General features: G+C 43.7%; 1 protein-coding gene across 2 annotated transcripts in view; it reads right to left on the bottom strand.

The window, feature by feature from the left end:
- Nucleotides 1-8,521, bottom strand: part of Trmt9b (tRNA methyltransferase 9B (putative)) — a 58,308-nt gene extending 49,787 nt beyond the window's left edge. Inside the window, exons 1-2 of one of the 2 annotated variants that reach the window (XM_021170266.2) lie at nucleotides 8,177-8,521; nucleotides 7,685-7,910 (exon numbers count right to left, since the gene is read on the bottom strand). The gene's annotated coding sequence lies outside the window, so the exon portion shown is untranslated. The remainder of the gene's footprint in view (nucleotides 1-7,684; nucleotides 7,911-8,176) is intronic. The other variant, XM_029480800.1, reaches the window with a different exon arrangement.
- Nucleotides 8,522-22,799: the final 14,278 nt, after the last annotated feature.

The following is a 22,799-nucleotide window of genomic DNA, read 5'->3' as shown; positions in this document are numbered from 1 at the left end:
TTCTCTGAAGTCAAAAGTATTATTTCAGTTTATGGTACCTTCTACCTCACCATGAATAAATGAAGTGGGGAAGGCATAGACAAAGGAGCATGAGGCATTTCATCCGTGGTAAGGAAGCCAGAAAAGATAAATGAGCAGCTCACTTTCCTCTTGACCACAGAAGACCAGGACCACAGCCCATTGGTGCCACCCACATTCAGGGTGGGTTGGCTTTCTTCAAGTTAAACCTTTCAAGAAACATCCATATAAGCTTACCCTGAAGTATGTTTCCATGAAAACTGTCTTAGTTAGGGTTTCTATTGCTGTGACGAAGCACCATGACCAAAAGTAAGTTGGGGAGAAAAGACTTTATTTGGCTTATACTTTTATATCACTGTTCATTATTAAAGGAAATCAGGAGAGGCACTCAAACACAGCAGGATCCTGGAGGCAAAGACCATGGAGGGATGCTGCTTACTGGCTTGTTTCCCATGGCTTGCTCAGTCTGCTTTCTTATAAAACCCAGGACCACCAGCCCAGGGGATGGTACTATCTCCAATAGGTTGGGCCCTCCCGAGTCCATTACTAATTAAGAAAATGTCTTACAGCTAGAGCTTATGGAGGTATTTCCTCAACTGAGGCTCCTTCCTCTCTCGTGACACTAGCTTATATCAAGTTGACACAAAATCAGCCAGTACAGCGACTGTAAATCTAGGCAAGCTGACCATTGAGATTAACCATCACACACACTGTCCTAACACTACTGTCATCTACATCATAGACGTCAGTCCTTCCATGAGTCTTGTTTGGTTCTCCGCAAACTTGTTAAAGACACGGAAAATGAAATAAACCAACAGTCCACATAGGTGCTTACTACTCATCTCCCTTTCAAACGCATCCCAGCGACCTAACCAGGAAAAATCACATTCGGATGGCCTACACTATATAACACTTAGCAAATAAAAATTGATTTTGATTTTCTTTTATTAATCCTTAAACTTTTGTATCTATGACTGTTGGGAGCTGGCTCTTAGCAGGAAGCGGCTATCATCTCTGCAGCCATCTCGGGCTATTTACTTTTCCACCCTGATGAGAGTCTTGTTTTCCTAGCATGATGTTTTTGCAAGAAGCCCACCACAGTTGAACACACTCCAATAACATCTTGTTTTTCTCCTATATATCCTGGACTTGTAGTTAAGTGTCTCCAGCTGCACTCCCCAGCTTGTGCTTATATACCCATAGCTGCCTTCCAATAAACAAGACTTGAGACTTGATCAAACAAATTGTCTTGTCTCCATTCTTCATGTCTCTTGTCCCTCAGTCCCCACTCTCTCTCTCTTGCAGACCCTGTTGACTGGCCCTGGGACCGGGTCATGAGACTATTTGCCTGCATATATGTGTGCATACTCCGTATATACTTCATGCTCACGGAGGACAGAAGAGGGCATTGGACCCTCTGGAACTAGAGTTACAGAAGGTTATGAGCCATCGGGTTGGTTTTGGAAACTGAGGCTAGGCCTTCTGCAAGAGCGGCAACCACTTTTAACTGTCAACTCATCTTTTCAGCCCCATATTGACTCTCGGTCCACAACAGCAGTTTTGTAAACACCATTATCTCCAAGTACACTCAATATGTTTGGACAAGGCAAGAATGTGTCACACTTAGAGCCCAGAGAAAGAAACATAGAGCTCTACTCCCAATGTTTGCTCAACTATGACTTAAAGAGGAAAACTTGGGAAAGAAAGAGAAGCTGGAGGTGGGGGGGGGTGGTAATTTACAGGTCACTACAACATAGAAAGTAGTTCCTACTTTCCTTTATAATTAATTAATCAATCAATCCATGTTAGAGTCAAACAGTTACACCCAAGAGACTGAAATAAGTAGTGAACAACAGCTTGATGTGGGTTGGGACAAAAGACTTGAGGGGGTATTCATGGATCAGAGCAACATTTAGCTATGTTCATTTTTGATGGGAAGGGGTTGAGTGGCTAAATTACTGATGTCACCACTATCCAAAGCATACAGTCATATGAGAGTATGATTTACCCAGGTACCATTTATAATTCTGCATTTAAATATTTCCCATCAGTCATTGGAGAAGATGATGAAATGGTTGTCATCTTTTAAGAGATAACGTTCAATACAAGAACATTGATGCAACAGACTAACAAATTCATTATGTGCTCCAATCTGCTCCTGTCTTCTCTCCTTTCCCAAGTTTTAGCAGCAAAGTGAAGGTTACTTTATTCAACGATAGAGACTATTCCTAGCTGTCCTAATGCAATTTCTGAGTGCAAACAAGGTCATAAATTACTAACAGAAGAAAAGAGATTTGAAAAAAAAGGGGGGGATCTGACCAATGCCAGGGCATGAAAAAAGTGATTGGAGTAAAATCAAGCATATTTTTATTTTGCTATCCAAGAAACGAGTCATTTCTGTCTTTGTCAGCATTAAAAAGAGTACTATGCATGTTAAAGAGGAAAGAGTCAGCAAAAACACAAGTTCACGGGGGATTCATCTAATGAATGAACCAGCCAGCCAGAGACTATGATTTCTGAATGGACTGTGGCCTTCCTTTGTTTTATGGGTCATGAAATGGGTATTGCTAGCTGAAGCTTTGGTGAGGAGGATTGTTTTAAAAACCTTTTTTCTGGGACAAGAAAGATGGCTTAGTCCGTAGTGCCTGCTGGGGAAGTTGGGATCCCCAAAACTCATGCAAGAAGTTAGGAAATGTGGCTTGTGTCTACAATGCCAACATCGGTTGGGAGAGACTGGAGAGACAAGTGGATCCCTCAAGCTTATCAGCCAGTAGAGCTGAATTGATGAGCATCAGGTTCACAGAGAGATCCCGTCTCAAAAAATTAAGGTGGACAACCATCAAGGAAAGACATCCAACATCAACCTCTGGCCTGTAAGCCCTGTACACACGTGTACATGCGCACATCTACCCTAGTAAGCACCAGACAAACACCATAGAAGCACACAGTTACATATAAAAACTTACTTTCCTAATATTTTGTTTTGATTACCAACCCAAACAGAAGAATATTTTTATGTTTAGATATATAACAAGTCAGTTTATTTACTTAACAATTTTTTTTTCCCTAGAAATTTCAACTCTATACCTACAATATACTTCTGTTTGAAGGGGAACTTGTTTACCAACTACTTATTTTTTTTTTCACTTAAAAAAAATATTACCCAAAGTCAGCCTTAGCCTACTTTGAATTAATTATTCTGTCTCAGACGATATTTTAGATATGTGTTAGACGTGATGTCCTGTCACTCAAATTTCAGTCTTCAAGTGTTCATTCCATCAACTCCAAGGCTAGAAATCTTTAGACTCCATTTTCCAGAGTCCTCTGAAGGGTGCAAGACAAAGGTAAGGTTCTACCAGACAGAATGGCCAGAGAAGGAAGTGGAAAGTGTCTGGGGATGCTATTGGCTGGCCTGTTTTTGTTGTTGGCAGCAGGGTTCACTCCCTTGATTCCTGGGGGGAAGAATGCAGCATTTCCTCTGATTAGTGGAACACAGAAAAGTGACATGTTCGTAACTCTGCACCTGTGCTAGTGGCTGAGTCTCAGAATTCTGACAGTGGCCATGAAGGTAACAGCAGCTCCAGGGCCACTTCAGCCCAGCTGCTTGGCAGGAATTCATGGAGCTCGCAAGCGCTCTCTCCTCTCCCTTCCGTTAGCATCCTCCCTCTCTAACTTCCTGTGACCACTTCATCTCCATGCTAAGCCCCTTTCTGCTTAAGTCACTGTGACACTTTTCTGACTGTCAACAGAAAGGAGCACTGATGGTGATGTTAGGAAGTGCTTTGGGAGAAAAATGAAGGGGCTGTGCCCATCTGGCACACAACTGTGTGCTAGAGAACAAGGCCACAGAGCAGACCCAGGGCTACCTAAATGAAGGGATGGAGTTGAAGTCAAAGCATCATTAGACAAGCTGAGAAATAACTAAGGAAGGAAAGACAGAAGACAAGAGAGGAAAGACAAAGACAAAGAAAAATAATGAATCCACCTATGTGCAGAAGATAACCAACCAAAAGTCCTTCAAATGACCTTGGGAGATCTGCCCATCAGGGCAGACTGTTTTCATGTTTCTACTCTGACCTTTTCTCTGAGAGACCAGAGCCTTCCCCATGAAATTTCAAAATGAATCCTGTCCTACAGGTCCTTAAGGGATCCCCAGATTCAAATGAAATATTTGTGGGATCAACAGGAAAATATATGTATATATAAAAGGAAGATTAATCTAAACCTTGTTTAGCATTGGAAGAGGGTGCTAGGGATATGAGGCTTGGTCTTGCTGACTATTGTAATGCTAAGCGTGGACCCTAAGACCTGGAGTCTGCATGTAGACCCCAAGTGATGCTATGTGACCCTGTCCCCAAGTTATTTCTGACTAGCAAACAAAGATGCCAACAGCTAAGAGTTTCGCAGAAGAGACATGGGTGGGGTTTAGTTTTCCTGTGCCTGGGGTCAGAGGAGAACCTTGAGAGGGAGAAGAAGGTGCAGGAGGAGGAGAGAAGCCACCATGGGTTAGGTGAGCCAGAAGAGAACGTTGCCCTGAGGGCGGGTGGACTGGAGTTAAGAGCAGCTCAGAGGAAACACAGAAAGTAATAACTCAGGGTTATTGAAAGGAAAGTAGATTCTAATAGCATAGAGGGCAGGTATCTACCCAGCTCTTGTGCTGTTTAAGACTTGTTGTAAATATAAAGGTTGTGTGTGTGTTTTATCTGGAAACTAAATAGTCAAAGGCCTGGTAGAAACCCCGGGTTTGGATTAAATAATTTCTACAATAGACTAAGGGCTTTGCTTGATTACTGAGTTACATTTCCAGCCCTACAGGATCTTAAGCTCAGTCCTGCAATGCAAAGCACTGGCAAATGAACTATGATAAATTCCACTTCATCTCAGATTAGCTTAAACATTGCAAATTCCCTTTTGCAGTTTAATAGTGTAATCTGAATAAATCAATCCCAAGGCAAGACAGTCACATATACCAAGATTTCTACAAAGACTATAAAAGAAAAAAAATCACATTTCTCCCAGGCTAGCCCTACCGTTTCTGCCTCCTTCACACAGCTCCTGTCAAAGTTGCCTGTGCTCTGGGTAGTTCTCCCAGCCCTTACTTATGGACAGGTAGTGTTCAGTTTCCATTAAATGTTCTTCTTTCATGTGTCCTGATGGGCTGACTTGGGAATTCCACTTATCGGGTGGTTCTGTAGGCAAATCTTCACTTCAGCCAACAGGCAGTAAACCCTCTGTGCAACTGCAGGGGGTGTCACTTGTGTCAATACACCCAGTTCACTTCTATTTCTACTCAGTGTGTCTATCTGCCTGTCTCCTCCCCTCCCCGAGATATTTGCACGTGCGCACGCACATGGGTTTGTGTGTATGTGTGTGTATGTGTGTGTATGTGTGTGTGTGTATACAAGTGCCCAAAGGGACCAGAAGGAGGTGTTTCATCCCTTGGACACCTGGAGTTATAGGCATTCATGACTGCCTGATGCTCCCATGCTGGGATATGACCTCTTGGTTCTCTTGAGTGAGAGCCTTGAGTACTATTCACCTTGGAGGTGTCTCTCCAGCGCCTCTACCCACTCTTTATAATTGCTCACCTTTAAAAGCAAACTAAGCATTTTACAATCACCACTTATGCACTCCCCACAGCTGCCTTCAGAGAGAAGGCATTGTGCCCATGTCACAGATGAGGAAAAGGCTTGAGCCAGGCTCCAGTTTAGAAGATTTAGTTACAGCTCAAAGAAGAAGTGTCCCCTAATAATGAATGATATTCACCCACTTTGAGAAGAGCCTCTCATCAAAGGGTCTTAAGCAAATTTCTCTCTCAGGCTATCTGGAGAAGTGAGTCACAAAAGCTAAGGGGTACTCACCTAGCCTCTTAGCATCACTCTTCTTTCAGGTTTCTTGGGGATCCAATTATGAGTTGAGCTCAGTTTGGATTTAGTCCCTCCCCCCCCTCTCCTCAAACACAGTTGGCAGTTTTCCTCACATTTCCCCACTACTGTATCTAGAACACATCCTCCTTTGTGTAAGAGTGAGACCAGGAATGTACAGATGACCACGGACGTGGACGACGACGGATCACGACAACTGGCCATGCCAAAGGCTCATTCCAATGACATCTTTTGCTCAGATCCTGTTTTAAAATCAGAGCCAGAGCATCACCGAGAACTGTCCTCTCAACATCAAGATACTGTGTATTGCCAACTGTGTCTGGCTTGTGGCTTCTTCAAAGAAGTGACAGAACCTTGATAGTTAGATAGACACACATAGCCCAAGTCTTAAAGAAGCAGACACTCCTACCCTTCAGAACTAAGCCCACTTAGCACTTCTTGTTTAGAGTCCTCCAAGCCAGTAAGATTCAGCTTTATAAAACAAACAATCAAACAAACAAACAAAAACACAAAATGAAGGTTTACAATTTCGTGGGAATGTTCTGCCCCCTGGTCCCTACATTTAAAATCAGGTTAAGTTGTTAACTATGCAGAGCAGTCATTTTCAATGTCACCATCCCTTCGGCAAGGAGAAATATTAGAATACCTGAACTACCTTAGATATACCAACACACACACGCGCACACAAACACACACACACACACACACACACATATGCCAAAGGACAAATTATTTTCAAAGAGCATCATTAGAGCAACCAGATCTTTCTAGAGGCAGGCTTTCTTTCCAGTGAGGAATGGAGCCTATAGAGGGCCCTCTTTTCAGACGTGGCATCAACAAAGCAGCAGTTCTTTGCAATGGTTTCCTTAGTGATGGGATGCTTTGCAACTTGTCACAGTCTCCTTTTAAATGCACCACACACAGCCAGCCAGTGGCTCCTGGACATTCCTCCCCAGAGATCTTCATCTCTAGAGACCCACCCCAAGTGTCCCTAGATGGATCACACCACCAGAGCTGTTTACACGGCTGTAGCAGGCTTCTTGATCTCTGAAAAATCCAACAACTTTCCCTTCACTAAATTTCAATACAAATTAATCATTTTTTCCTCCAGGAAGCAGAAAGAATAGATACCTTAACGGGCTATAGGAATAACAGTGCTTATATCTGGGGGTTGGGGAGGGGGGTGTTAAATGCCCTTTACTGTATTAGGAATAACCTTAATTTCCAAGCTACACGGATATAGTCTTTTCCTGCATGAAATTTCCTAGGTGCCTTTTCAAGATTTCATGCACACCAACTAATACATAAAGAAAGGCCAGGCTTGGAGTTGTTTGCATCTTTGTCTCTTTTTATATGTTATTTCTGACAAAGAGCTCAAGTTAATTCAAACAGGCGCACCCAGGAGGCACGTATCATTGTATAGATCCCACCATCCTGTTTTGACTTTCCTTCCAATAAACTGTATTTTCACCCTCAGCTTTGGAAACTTTCAGGCTGCTGAGTTAGTTATCTTAGTTCCCGCCTCCTGCTGGGTAGAAAACCATTTCCCAAGTCACGGCTTTTAAAGGGAAAGATACACGTGAGACCAGAAACAAACATACAACTTCACCTTTATACCTCTGAGCTTGTCGCCTTGGACTCCGAGAGCCTATTTATCCTCCCTGCCATCTGAAGAACGTCCTGCAAGGCATGCTGCTCTGCTTTGGTCACATCCCAAGTTTGCAGGGTAAACAGGTTCTCCCACCATTAACAAGGATGGCCAAGGAAGACCAGGAACTCACCCAGGCTTGCAGATTCCCGGGCGCTCTGGCAGTCCTTGGGGTGCAGAGCCGCTGCAACTCGGGCAGCGGAGATTCGGGTCACCATAGAGCGGTGCAGACGAAGGTCAGCACCAGGTTTTGGGCGGTCTTTGCCCGGGATCCGGGCGGGAGGCTCGGCCGAGCTCTGGCTCCGAGCTCTTCAGTAGCGCAGCCCGGGCTATCCAGGATGCAACTTCCACGGGTCGGCCTAGAAGCGTGAGAATGAAAGGGAGAAGACTAGAGAGAGGGACAGGGGGCGAGGGAGGGTTTTCGGGAGTACGCGCGGGACGGAAGCGCGCGCCCGAGCTAGAGCGCGGCTCCGTAGAGAAGTTGGAATGCAGCCGCGAGGCCGCGCGCATTCAGGCTCCGGTGGGGACCTCCTGCGGAGCTGCACCGCTTGGGCGCCAAAGTGACAGCTGCGACTTCCCGCGAACCCCACCCAGCGCGGTCCCCACGGCCTGTGCCCGCCCTCACCTCTCCCCCGGCTACAACCGCAAGCCTGCGGCGCCTCCGAGTCGGCTCGGCGCAGCGCGGGCGCCCGGCGTAGCCCAAGCGGCGTGGCTGCTCTGTCTGTCCCCTGCGATCGCCGCGCCCGGACGCGCCAGAGGCTGGGCTCAGGATGACCTTCCTGTCTCCCACCTCCAGTGTCTGGTGGGGTGAAGGGTCCTAAGCGGGAGAGACACCACTGGGCGGGTACACCTGGCGGGCCTTAAGCGCAGCTCAGTACCTGTGGTGACACCCACGTGACCCTGAGCCCAACTCTTCCCTTTTGATCCTGACCGCAACCTACTGTAAAAGAAAAATCCCTACCGGGTATCTGGGCACGTGGGCTGACTCAGGATTGGAGGAATCAAGTCCAGCCTGTCACCGCACAGGCACGCTTGCTTAATCGTTTGAATGTTTTGCTAAAATGAGCGGGTCAAAAGCCGCGTATGTCACAACAGTGCAGGGTAGGATATAGAAGCGATCACCCAAAATGGATATAGATCATTGTTTTTGCAATAATAGTGTTAATTGCCTTCAGTGTCTTAGCTAGTAACCTTCAACCCCTATTCGTAAACAACACAGTTACCTGTAGGGTTCTTTGTACTTTTTTTTTTTTTTTTTATACATGTTCCCCGGAGCCCGAGCCCAACACATTCAGTAATGCTTTGCTGGCTTTTGATTAAGACCCTGATGTTGTTGAGTTTCTGTCCTGTTATACGTGTTGGTAAGGACTCGTCTTAAGGTCTCACAAAGACAATGTGCATTTAAAACGCCACAAGGAGGACTGCTGGAGCTTAGTTTAATTCAGGGATAGTGTTCTAGTACTCAGTCTGCTGGGGTGGCCTAGGGAGAACTTCTGTTTGGATTTCTATTGCAATGTCACAAATAACAAAATACCCATCTCCTAGTCCTCTGTAGAAACCTCCGCAGGTGCTGAGGCACACATATGGTTTCTGATCGATCAATAATGATGTCAGTGGCCAATGGCCAAAGGAGACGGGGCAAGAACCCTTAGAGTTGTTGCACAGGCTAGGAAGTAGGGGGGAGGAGACAGAGCATCACCAGGACCCAAGGAAAAAGGATGGGACGCAGGAATGGCAGGCGATAAAGCCAACCACATAAACACACACACACACAGAGAGCAATAAATAAAATGTTAAATAAATGAAAAGGGAAATAATATGAAGATGTCAGTAATGATACACATGACATTAGTAGTAAGAAGAATTTCAACAGAAACAATGAATGTTCTCTTACAATGAATGAATGATGATATGTGTTGACGTAGCATCTATAGAAACCAGACCCCTGTGGAATGCTGAGAAGCTAATACCTGTTTTTTCTGGACTTAACAGAAGAAAACAAAACAAACAAACAAACCACTATATACTGCCTATTACCTCTCATGACGACACTATGTGATATTATTCACTATTGTGATGGTGATGATGTTACTTGATCCGACCCTCTATTTAGTTCTTCAGGCCTGGCGTATACATCAGAAGAAGACGGAAGTCACTGAGCACCTGTCTTGTGCGTGCGCACGCCTCAGTCCCAGCATGGTTTACTTCCCACGTCTGAGACAGGCACCCGCACTGCTAACCTGTATACAGCCTAGCATTGCCCACCACTGACTAGCTCAGTCAGGCATACTGGTGTCTAGCTCACCAGCAGGAGTGTGCTGTATTAGAGGGTGTCTTAGCTCTTTTGGTTTTGATTTGCTGTTGCTGTGATGACATACCCAGCAGGCAACAGGTAATAGCATCTTCATGGGAAAGGGTTTATTTGGCTCATAGTTCCAGGTTCCAGGCCATCTCTATAGGGAAGTGTTGGGGATTGGTTCTAATGCTTTGATCCAAATGCCAAGGGTCCTTGTCCCCAATTGGTTTTTGATTGATCAATAAAGATGTCAGTAGCCAATGGCTTGGCAAGGGAGACAAGGCAGAGTCTCCCTTAGAGTTGTACAGGCTAGGATGCAGGGCAGAGGAGGCAGACAACCGCCAGGACCCAGGGAAGAAGATCAGATGCAGGAGTGGCAGGAGATAAAGCCAACCAGCCATGTGAGGTTTCGGGTAACTGACCACTGGCTACTTCACCGAGTGGGCGTGGGGTAGGAAGGATTAGGAGTGCCCAACCTTTGAGGTAATCAAAGGCATTTAAAAAATAAGCTAGTGTGTGTGCGTGTGTGTGTGTGTGTGTGTGTGTGTGTGTGTGTGTGTGTTTCATTCGAGGATCCAAAGATAGCTGCTGGGCAGGTGTGCAACTCCCGCTACAGAGAAGTCAAGATGCAGGGATTTGAAACATCGAGTCCTGCTCAAGTGCAGAAAGCAGGAATTAGTGAATGCACACTAGTGTTCAACTGGCTCTCCAGTTTTCAATCAGTGCAGGACCAGTCCCCGAAACTGAGCAGCTGCCTTCAGCGTGGGGCTTTCGGACTAAGAAAATCCCTCACAGGCACTGCTACAGGCCAACCCAATCCAGATTCTTCCTCCAGATTCCGCTTCCAGGTGCTACATAGTATCAAGTCAACGGTCAAAACTAGTCATCGCAGATAATGACCCCTGAGCAGTTCCAGCGGTTCCATGGCTGTTTTAGAGGGGGAGCTTGTGGATTTGAACTCAGGCTATGAACCTTCTCAGCTGTGCTGTTGTTTCCTTCTCTGCCTTGAAAGAAGCAAAACCAGCGCTAGACTGAGTTTTACAGCAGGGAGTGGCTTTGGCAACTGTGGAGTTCGAAGTACCGGACTTCCTCAGGTGGATGTTTCCTCATGGACCAACAAGACAAGCTGATTCTTTTCCGACTTGACCTGATTTAATAGTACAGCCTCCGGATTGCCCCCGATTCTGTCATGACAAGCAGGGGCATCTCTGGTTGTCCTTTCCACCGTGTCCCCGTGTTGTTTCTTATTTCTTCCTTCTTCCCTGTATAAGCACAAGCCATGAATGTTTTCTTTGACAAATGATTGTAAAACGAGTCACTTTTCAATCGATCTTTTTAACACGATTATTTCTGTATTTCATTTTTGGTTTCCGTGTCTTGAGTGTTGTGTCTTTGGGCATGCATGTACACCACGGGCATGCCTTGGGTTTTTTAGAGGTCAGTAGAGGGCACTGGAACCGGAGTTACAGGTTGGCTTGGAACTGCTATGTCAGTGCTGAAATCCAGAGCTGTGTCCTCTACAATAACAAAACAATCTCTCCTAACTTCTGAGCCATCTCTCTAGACCTTTAACTTTCTTACTTTTTGCTAGTAAAATAAACAATTTCTTATAAAATATTTTTGAACCGTTATAAAAACTATATCCAGAATGTAGCAGCTAATGTTTTAAATCACTCGTTTTATGGAAACATAGAATAAACATATAATCAATAAAATTATAAACAAATTATTCTGCAATCCTTTTGTCTGACATTTGCGTCTCTCTTTCCATGTCAGTATGTACCACAAATCCTATCCAGTTGGAGGCAGGGCTCCTCAAGAACTGGACCCTGCCTGGCTATGCGTCTGAGTCCAAGGAAAATCATGAGTTATTTCCAGTTTATACAGTCTCAGCTTCTATACTTCCCATCTCAGGTGCCACCCATGTTCCTGTAAGACATTCATGCGAGTGCTTTTTCTAGAGCTGTTGAGCATGGCTTGACTTGTTTGATCCTTACTTAGCACAACCTCTAACATTTAAAGTTCAGTGCATATATCTGGACTGAGTTTGCCTCTACAGCTGTAAACCTCACTACTGTCTACATAGTGCCTGGTGTCATGATTTCACTGTTTCCAGGGCTTACTGCAGGTCTTTCTTACAGTTATATCTATCTATCTATCTATCTATCTATCTATCTATCTATCTATCTATCTATCTATCCATCTATCTGTTATTTATATCTTCATCCACCACCTATGTATCTAAGTATCTATGTATGTATATGTGTGTATACGTATGTATGTATCTATTTATCTATCTCTCTCTATCCATCTATTCATCTATCTATCCATTCATCTATCACCCCCCCCTCTATATATATATATATTCCTATTACCTATCTTATCTATTATCTATCTATTTTTATTATAGATGTGACAGACACTTTTATAAGACACTTTTATAACATTTGTTTATTCTTTGAAAAAGCTCAGTTATACAACGTATTTTGATGATGGAGACTTTTATAAAAAAAAAAATTACTGTTTTCATCCCTTCCAAGTCACAGTTTTGAGTGATTCTAGTTAGCTGACATAATACTCTGTTGACACAGACAGAAGAGAGCCTGTCACCAGTGGAATGATGAACAGAGGAGAAGTCAGTTTGAGATCACGGGGAGAAACTGTGAAGTGCAGTTTCTGTAGAGAAATTGCCTTAGAGACAAAAACACTCCTTTGAGAGAGATGGGCAAGGCTTTACAGTCTCACAGATTTAAACTATTCCCCATCACAAACCGGTCTGACTGGCCAAGAGAACCAAGAGCTCCCAGCTGTTTATTAAGTAAGTTAGCACAATTTAGACAAGGAAGTGCCACCCTGACCTGCCCCAGGTATCTGGGGGACAAGCGCTATGGCTCAGTCCTGTGCCCTTCACTTCTCTAGCCCTTTTGTACCAGCGTCTGGAGTTGCTGTCTTTGTCCAGGGAACTGGACGCCCACACCTACAAAGCTTGGTGGGCTTCCCCATTGTCTTCCCAGCAACTATCAGATAAGATTTTATGAGCCAGGAAGAGACGGAACCTGTTTCCTCTCTGTTTTCCTGCACTGTGTGAAAACCCGATGTGTCAAATGTTAACATCCCCCAACCAACTGTCTTCCAACTTCTGCTTTTCTGCATGTGTGATCTTTCCCAGGACCATGGCAACCATCTCTTTCATCTCAGGAGAGACTCTGTGAAGGTGTTCCCCCACCCCCAAAATCTCAGAAACCTCCAGGTCGCTGTGACTGGTGTCTTGCTTGACATCTCTATCAGGGTGACTCACATTGGCAACAGGCCCTGGGCTCTCTGTGAACCTAAATGGGCTTCTAGCAGTTTTCTTCCACGAATCCCTGTCCTCCAGGCACCTGGTGTGCCCCTAGACTCTCCTTTCTCACCCAGTATCTCCCATTGGCAGCTACAGTCTGCCAGGTTTGTCTCCATAGCTTTTTATCTACACATTCCTTTCTTATTGTTTCTACCCCAAGCATTTGTCTCCCATGCTCTCCTCCACTTTTATCCACTCTCCTGATTTCTACAGTACGTGGTGTGTGTGAATGTGTGTGAGTGTATGTGTTCATGCGGAGGCCAGAGGAGGGTGTCAAGTGTGTGTTCTTTCTCACTCTCCACCAGTCCCTGGAATTTGTTCTAACTGTAGACAAGCTTGTTTATTTTGCCTTGCAGAAACTAGGCCACTCTGCAGTTAGCCTTTGTGTTATTTACCCACTTTCTTGCAGTCACTGAGGACGTTGGGAACATCATGGGACTTTCTCTCCTCTCTCTCACCATAATATTTCTCCTCTTTTATCACTTGCAATTTGAGGGCATACAGTTTTGAGAGTCAGTGTTTTTTTTTTCTCCCCAGCACCAGTGAGTGACACACATTTTAGTTTATGTTGTCAATCTCTCTGTCTCTGTCTCTCTCTGTCTCTGTTTCTCTCTCCCTCTCTCTCTCTCCCTCCCCCCCTCTCCTCTTCTCTCTCTATCTCCCTCCCTCCCTCTCTCTCTCCCCCCTCTCTCCCCTTCTCTTTCTCTCTCTACCCCCTTTTCTCTCCCTCTCTCTCCCTCTGTCTTTCTCTCTCCTCCCCTCTCTCTGTGTTGTTTTTAGTTTGGGATGGTGGGATAGACAGGGCATGGGAATAGTGACTGTGTCTGACACAATAGGAAACGAGACTATGAAAAAATAAATTTCTCTAAGAGTATATATTACATAAATAATGAAGCATTTACAGAAGGAACAAAACAGAGTCAGGATTCTGAAGACAAGTGAATGACATGGAAATAGAACATACTATTAAATGGACAATAGCTCTATGTAGTTTTGCAAATATTAACATGCATGTGCAAAGAAAAAAACTGGACAAGCATGCGGAAACCATGTGAGCTGTTTTCTCCAAGCAGTAGAGTTTTCATTTTTAATGTTCACCTATACAGAATAAAGTTCATCTTTAAGGAGAAAGGGGTCCGCATATTGTTTGGAAGTAAGGCATATCCTTACTTACAGCCACAGTCCTTTCTCGCAGGAGCAAGAATGTTGCAACACGGCTCTTAGCAATCAAGGATGTGGAAAGCAGTGGCCACACACTGTCCTCTTGTTTCTTTACTATTATTTTAAATCCTCAAGGGCAGCAATGCAAGAGAGTGCAATTGTTGTAAATATGGAGGTTGCAATTACCACAGCATTCTTTTTAAAAATGTTTTCAATTTAATAATTCATTCATTTGTACTCGTCCTTAATAATCAATCTTCATAGTCACATCTTTATTTCATTAACAATCATCTCAGACACACCTTCTGACAAGACTTTCAACATTATGACAAGAAACTATGCCTTCAGGAGCATGTTTATTGTGTTTGAGATGATACATCAGTGCTCTCTGAGCTACCAGGGTAGAAGGAAATCCTCTCATTAGAAACTGACAAAGGTAAAACATTTCACAACAGCATGAACCACATACTCAGAAATAGATCTGGGCTTAATACAAATGACATAATTCCTACTCATCTACAGATACTTTTATAACTTCATACAGATAAAGAATTAGACTAAAATGCACTGCAATATTTGGTAGACTTCAGGACCAGTATCCTTAGTGCATCGCAAAAATACGTTTTGATATTCCAAAGAAGCAAGACTTGCAAGTAGGCATTTTAAACATCACTAATCTACAGCTACAAAGTTCTACTCTGGGTAGCATTTACCTTCTGGGGGACTCTCCCGGTCTCCAGAGGATAAAGGCAAGGGTAGAGTCAGTATACATATGCACAGAAGTCCGTATTGTAAAGGCTATAAAGATCCGCAGCACAGTGGGAAGAGGCCTTCTGCTCCTTCACACTGCATACAAACGATGTGAATTATGTTGCATATCTCTTGGTCCACTGTCTGGCTATTCTGTCGTGTTCTGTTGGTCAAATACTGAGTGGCTATGTTTCCAACCAGAGGATCTGCAGGGTTGCCATATGTCTAAAAGGAACAAATAGAGAGGGAAAACTGAAATAGTCAAAGCAGGACTCCAGTTGTCTTCTAGACTATCCGGGCAGATGACTCCCTGACTGTTGGTATTGCAGTGATGGATTCTGGTACGAAAAAAAACCTTTGGTGGTTTAAATGGATAATCTGAAGGAAATGTGATATCCAGAAAAAACCCTACCCTCATATACAGAACCTGCTAGACCAAGTCTAGTTGACCTCCATTCATAAATGTTATCTCCTTTAGGCCTAGCACTGCAGTTAGGAGGAGGAACAAGGGTGATCTCAGCTAGCCCCTTCTGAATTCTTTTAGCACCAGTGGATAACTTAGTTTTGCTAGGGAGTTTGGTGTTTTCTCTCCTGCTGGGTGGCAGAAGGCTTTCTTTCTTCCTGTTCCTCAGGCTCTGGGGTGGCAGGGTCTCACTGGTCTGCATCTGAACTGCCACTGCTACACTGTGTCTACCACAACATTCTTATCGCAAAGACCTATTCATAACCGTGTTCAAGGTTGGCTACACACGCCCCATGTTGGATTGTAACCCCTGGGTATTTGTATGTTTATTACATGTGGTTGGAATGTAAGATATCTCCCATAGTCTTTTTTTTTTTAAAAGATTATTTTATTTTATGTATTTGAGTATACTGTAGCTGCACAGATGGTTGTGAGCCATCATGTGGTTGCTGGGAATTGAAGTCAGGACCCTGCTCACTCCAGCCCAAAGATTTATTTATTGTTATATGTAAGTGCACTATAGCTGTCTTCAGACACACCAGAAGAGGGCATCAGAGCTCATTACAGATGGTTGTGAACCACCATGTGGTTGCTGGGAGTTGAACTCAGGACCTTTGAAAGAGCAGTCAGTGCTCTTAACTGCTGAGGCATCTCTCCAGCTCCCTCCCTCATAGTCTTATGTGTTTGCCCTGTGCTAGTGGCACAGTTTGGCAAAGTTGTGGAACCTTTCAAGAGGGGATGGATCAGCAGGGGGGCATATCTTAGGGTTTATAGCCTGATCTCACTTCCTCTTCACCTGTTTCCAGATTCCAGACTCCTTCCTTATTCTGAACCTCATCCTCTCTGCCTGCTGGCACATCTGGCCTTCCAGTTTCCTGCAACTGTACGCCAAAAACAGTCCTGTCTTTCCTAAATTGCTTTTTAAAATTATAATTAAAACATTTTTGAGATAATAGAACATTCTCCATCTTCCCTTTCCTCCCTCCAAAACCTCCTCTTGATCGCTTTCAAATTCATGGTATTTTTTTAAACTGTTGATATACATTGCTAAATACATAAATACAATTAGCTCGGTCAGTGTAATGTTACTTGCATGAATATGTTTTCGAGGCTGACCATGTGGTACTGGGTAAGCAATTGGCATGCTCAGCTATTTAGTTGGCTGTAGTTTTTGTCTAGGGATGAAGCCTCTTGGGATTTCTGTCTTCATGTTACCTCATCTGTTGCTCTTTCTTGCTCAGGTCATGACTAGGCAGCCATGTTGATGAGACTTCATGGATGCAGCAGCTCTGAAATTCTAGCAGATACAATATCATGGCACACTCTACAGTCTCATGACAAACTTTACAGTCTCATGGCACATTATACAGTCTCATGGCACACCTACAATCTCATGGCACACTCTACAATCTCATGGCAAACTCTACAATCTCATGGCAAACTCTGCACTCTCCTGGCAAACTCACTGCTCCTCTGGGTCTTAACAATCTTTCTGCCTCATCTTTCTAAATGAACCCTGAGCCTTATGCAGGAGTTGTGCTGTAGATGTGTCCATTGGGACTGGGCTTCACAGCTCTCCATTTTGATTGGTTTGTGGTTTTCTGTAATGGTCTTTGCCACTCAAGTTGCTTTTGTCAGAGTATTTTTAACCACAAGAAGCAAGCAATAAAGTAATACACCAGGGAAGATCAAATACTGACTCTTTGTTGGGTATTTTGCCTACATACACTGTTAATAATAATGAAATTGAGTTTATATGAAAATCAGTTTCTGGGGGACAATGGAGAAGCAAAGAAGTGGAATCATTCTGTGTGCTCATGGTACCAGAAGCATGCAAAGTCCCTAAAGACATGACAGTCTGGGGACAGAGAGGGCAGATTTTTTTTTAACAATTTATTTATTTATTATATGTAAATACACTGTAGCTGTTTTCAGACACACCAGAAGAGGGCGTCAGATCTCACCATGAATGGTTGTGAGCTATCTCTCCAGCCCTTAGAGGGCAGATTTTAAGATGGTTGGTTATATATATATATTTTTCTCTACTATTACTTTGTGGAATTTTTAATTTTCTGTGTTATGGTTCATGTGGGTGTATACACACATGCATGTGCGCATACATACACATAGGTGTGTGCATGCATGTGTGTGACTATGAGAGGAAAATATCATGTGTCTTCTTTGATGTCTACTTTATTTTTTGACACAGAGTCTTTCACTGGGATTGGAGCTCTTCAATTGGGCTAGGTCGGCTGGCCAATAACCTTCAAAATCTACCTGTTTCTGCTTCCCCAAAGTAGGTTGTACAGACATAGACCACTTCTGGGTTTTTATGTGGTCACTGGGGGGATGAGGGGCAAACTCAGGTCCCCATTGTTTTGTGGCAAACACTTTATTTATTGAGCCATCTCCCTAGACCCATTTTGGGTGGAATTTTTGGCATATAAGCTTTGAAATACTTTAGAATGATGAATGAATTGTTAAGAGCAAGACGTGGGATTGCAGAGATTGTGCAGTGTTTGAGAGTACTTGCTGCTCTTCCAGAGGATTGGGGGTTCAATTCCCAGCACCTCCGAGGTGGCTCAGAACCATTTGTAACTCCAATTCCAGAGAAGTTGATGTCCTCTTTTGGTCTCTGCAGGCACTGCACAAACATAGTACACCGACACCTGCAGGCAAAACATTCATACACATAAAATAAAAGTAAATGCATCTAAAACATATTATTTAAAAGAGTAAATTCTAATGTATGCTACCAAAAGTTGGCTTTGTAGAGATTAGTTTTAGAAAACGGAGTTAAAAAAGAATCACACACACACACATAGAGCATGTGTGTGTGTATATGTGAAAACTATTTAAAATAGTTTATCTTCTGAGAATATGAAAGACAAAGTGGTAAACTACAGCTCTGCTCCCAGAATTCTAATGATCAGTATCCTGTGACCCTGACCTCACTTTAGACTGCTGGGCTCATGCTACTATCTGAAAAGTGAGACCTGAGTTAGGTAATTACTGAGTTCCCCACTGAGTCTGAAAATAAGCATTTTTTATACAGATCTGGAAGTTCCTGATAAAGTGGAGACATGGTACCTCTTTCATCATATTTATTTGTGATGAATAGGAGCAATAGAGAGTTATTGCTGCCTAATCTCGATTTTAATGCACTGCATATAGAGTTAGTTGAAAGCCGTTTCTCTTGGATTCATTTGAAGAATTTAGGAAGCACTTGCCACGTGAAAGTTGAAGGGAACCTTTGTCCGAGCTGCTCTGGGGGAGACTTGGACCAGGAATAAGCCTGCAGGGAAGAGAATCCAGACCCAAGGAGAGAGGGAGATGTCTGAAGTTTCACCTTCATGGAGATGGAGCCTCTGCAGGAAGTGAAGCTTGCTCATGGATGAGCTTTCCAGAAAGGGAGGCCAGCAAACTCCTGGTGCTGATGCAGAGGAAAGTGTACACCAGAGAGGATCTCAGGGCAGACACACCCTTGCCTTTCCAGGCCCGGAGTTTTACATTGCAATGCCGACACAGGACTTTGACAAGTGGCTGAATGCAGATACTGTGAGCTTGGTCTTCCTGGCAGAGTCTACACAACTGCTTTATTTTTGCTTCTTGTGGTGTCTCCTTAGACATAATGTAAAAGAAACTGGTTATTTGGGGGAATTCACAGTCAAGATGCAAACTAGGGCTATAGCGATGGCTCAGTGGTTATGAATAGTAGCTGCTCTTTCAGAGAACCTGAGGTCAATTTCCAGAACCCACACTGTAGCTCACAACTGTCTGTAATTCTAGTCCCAGGAGATAAATCCATCATGTCTGGCATTTTCAGATGCGAGACAGTTCCATGGTGTACAAATCAAACAAAAGAAATATATTTTTAAAAGACACATACAAATATGAGAAAGAACAGCAAAGATTAATATTCCACTAACTAAGGGATTCACTTGAGTCCAGAGCAGGGACTCTTATGTGGTGACCACAAAGGCCTTGCACACAGAAGATCCAGGGAAAGGGGACCTTGTTTTGACAGAAGACCGTACATTAGTGTGGGATTTGTTCATTCTCCTTTGCATTTAACATGAATGAAGAATAGGAAATAAAAGAAGCTAGCAAAGATAGTCAGTAGTAAGATGACTAAAACCATTTGAAAAAAGTAACTGACAAACAAAATATTCTCAAGAAACACGGTAGCACTTTTTTTCCCTAGGCGAAAAATAAGGGTTGGGACTGTAGCTCTGTTAGCCCAGTACTTGTCGAGCAACCTCCAGCATTACATAAAACTGGACATGGTGGCACATGGCTGTAATCCCAGAGTTTAGGAGGTAGAGACAGAAGGGTCAGAAGTTCAAGGTCATCCATAGGGACTTCAAGGCCAGCCTGAAGTGTGGGATAAGGAAAAGGAGAAGGTCACAGAACAGGACTAAGTATCTTCCAGCAGGCAAGATTTCAAATGAAATAGACCGACGTTAAAGTCAAGATCACAAGGCAGATGAGCATTCGTAAACTTTGAATGTGGGAACCTAGAATCAGTTGCAGCTCTCCCATTCTCTGAGACAAAAGCTTTTTCTATGCTTGTGATTCTGGCTGCGTACAGGAAAGCACAATGCAGCACGGGAAGCCATCACGAACGAACAAGCTCAGCTCTGCCTGGCCATAAATCAAATCCGTGTACCCTAAAGCGAGCAGCTTAAGCAAAATGTCAAGTACAGTTCTCCTGCATCCAAATGGAATAGATATTAAGAGATAAACACTCCTGATATAAAGAAAGGGTTGATTACGCATGAGAAATGGAGATGTCTGTGCCCCAGGAAGGGCATCGTGTTGAGACAAATGTATTGCTTTCCCCCAGATTTCAGTTATACCTGAGGTTGTGTTCTAGAGTAAATGTACAAATTCAATATACGTTAAACTTCAGCTTTAAAAGAAAAAAAAAGCTAGGACTGGTTTGGAGCATAACACGGACTGCCATTTTCCACCTTGAGTAAATAAAATTTTACATGAGACATGGCCAGTATTCCATGAATTGATTCAGGATTCAGGTGCATATTAGAGAAAAATAGGGTGGGCAAGGACTTGAGAAGATATTTTAAGAGGTTCTTTTTACTGTGTGAGAGAGAAAAAAAATGTCAAGGGACTGAAAATATGATTTGCTTCTCAACAGATTAATTTTTAATGCTGCTGGCCAATTATTCGAAGGCCAGGGCACAACACAGATTTCCTGGTTTGGGGAGGGGCGGGGTCTTCCTGTCTTTTCCTGCTTTGGGGTGTGTATGTGTGTGTGTGTGTGTGTGTGTGTGTATGTGTGTATGTGTGTGTGTGTGTGTGTATGTGTGTGTGTATGTGTGTATATGTGTGTATGTGTGTGTGTGTGTATCTTCCTGTCTTTAAGAGGAAGGGCCATAAAAGAGCAGATGACATTAATAAAGCAGTTATGTGTGCTTAGCAAATTTGGAAGGGATTTAGAAATCAATTGCACCAAAGAGAAACAAAATCGTGCAGAGACAATGAAAGCACTCCCAGCTGTGGCTCGGGAGGACGGCGCCCACACACATCGGCCACACTGCTCTCCTGACTTTTAAAAATCAACACCAGGATTTCATCATATTTCATGTTATGTCAAACTGGTTACATCCCCCCCAAATATTGACTTTAAACATTATTATAATACTTAAAAAAATATATATTTTTTTGCATGTGCTAGCCGGTGAACAAAGTACCATTGTGCATTAACCCAGGAGATCCCCAGGAGATTCTGAGACGGCCTTTAAACCATGACGTTATTTTCCTTTTCAAGGTTTTGGTCTTACTAACCTGGAGACTGAGGCTGTATTAGGCTACTGGCCCAAAGACAAGGGATGATTGTCCTATAGGTGGACGTTATTTGTACTTAACTCTAACACTCGGCTTTAGTTTGTTTGTTTTTAAGTGTTGATAAAGTGTACCTTATGTATATGAGTGTTTTATCTATGTGTGTGTGTTTGCACCATGTGTGTGCCTGGTATTTAAGAAAGCATCAGAAAGCTGAGTGGTGGTGGCGCACGCCTTTAATCCCAGCACTCGGGAGGCAGAGGCAGGCGGATTTCTGAGCTCGAGGCCATCCTGGTCTACAAAGTGAGTTCCAGGACAGCCAGGACTACACAGAGAAACCCTGTCTTGAAAAAACAAACAAAAAAAGCATCAGAAGAGAGTACTTGATCCTCAGGGGTTGGAGTTACATGGTAGCTGTTAGCTACCATGTAGGTGTTGGGAATTGAGCCAGGTCCTCTGGAAGAGCAGCCAGTGCTTGTAAGTACCCACCCATCTCTCTAGCACCCGAGTGTTAGTATTCTTCCTGGTAATAAAGAGCCACTTAGACATAAGAAATGTAACCGACCCCAGCAAAGTGTCAAAACTTCTTGTGATCCTGATTTTACCTCTCAGGAGATCAAACAGGCTTGCTCAAGACGGTTGCCACTGGGCTGATAGGAGCTTCTTGCTCAGAGCAGACAGCACTGTTCACTAGGGGGTTTCAACCTTCTCTGTACATCTCAGAGTTTTCACTCTTCAGCCTCTTTTATCCCTTGGTTTGGAAGGTTGAAGTTGTATTATGGTTGGTAGTTTGGAACACACCTTATAAAGCACTGTGTTATTCCCCTCACTCCTTAAGAGTCCTGATCCTGTCAAATCTGAAGCTGCTTCGGAATGTAACAGCATGGCCTGCATTTCAGAGTCCAGAGCATTGTCTTGTAGAACAGTTATTCAGCATCTACTAGCAAGATATGTGGTGGTCGTTAGGATACATGCAACAATAGCAACATGCTAAGTAGTAAGCTATTTAACGATAGCTCTTTAAATGAATGGGCGTTTGTAGGTAATGATAGAAATAGCACTGATCACAAACTGCATTCACTTACCTCTGGTGCCCCTGGGGAGATCATATGGCCCAGTGTCCTTTGCAGTCAACTGGTACCACCTTGTCCATGTGACCTGACTCTGGAGAGTGGTACCTGCTTTCTGCCACCCTCCCTCTCTCCTTACCTCCCTCCTTCATCTCTATCTCCTGAACACAGAGTAAGTAAAGAGAAAAGACTTCATGGACCCACAAATGTCCACATAGAAGACTCTCCCGTGTGCTAAGTCTCACCGTGATGTAACAGTTGGAAGCTGGAAGTTGTGCGCTATAACACCTCGTGTCCCACATATCTGCTACATGTGAGTGTCAGGTATGTATTTACCATCACACACACACACACACGCACACG

This window comes from Mus caroli, chromosome 8, assembly GCF_900094665.2.
Source record: "Mus caroli chromosome 8, CAROLI_EIJ_v1.1, whole genome shotgun sequence".
Lineage (NCBI taxonomy): Eukaryota > Metazoa > Chordata > Mammalia > Rodentia > Muridae > Mus > Mus caroli.
This window is presented reverse-complemented; position numbering and strand designations above follow the sequence as displayed.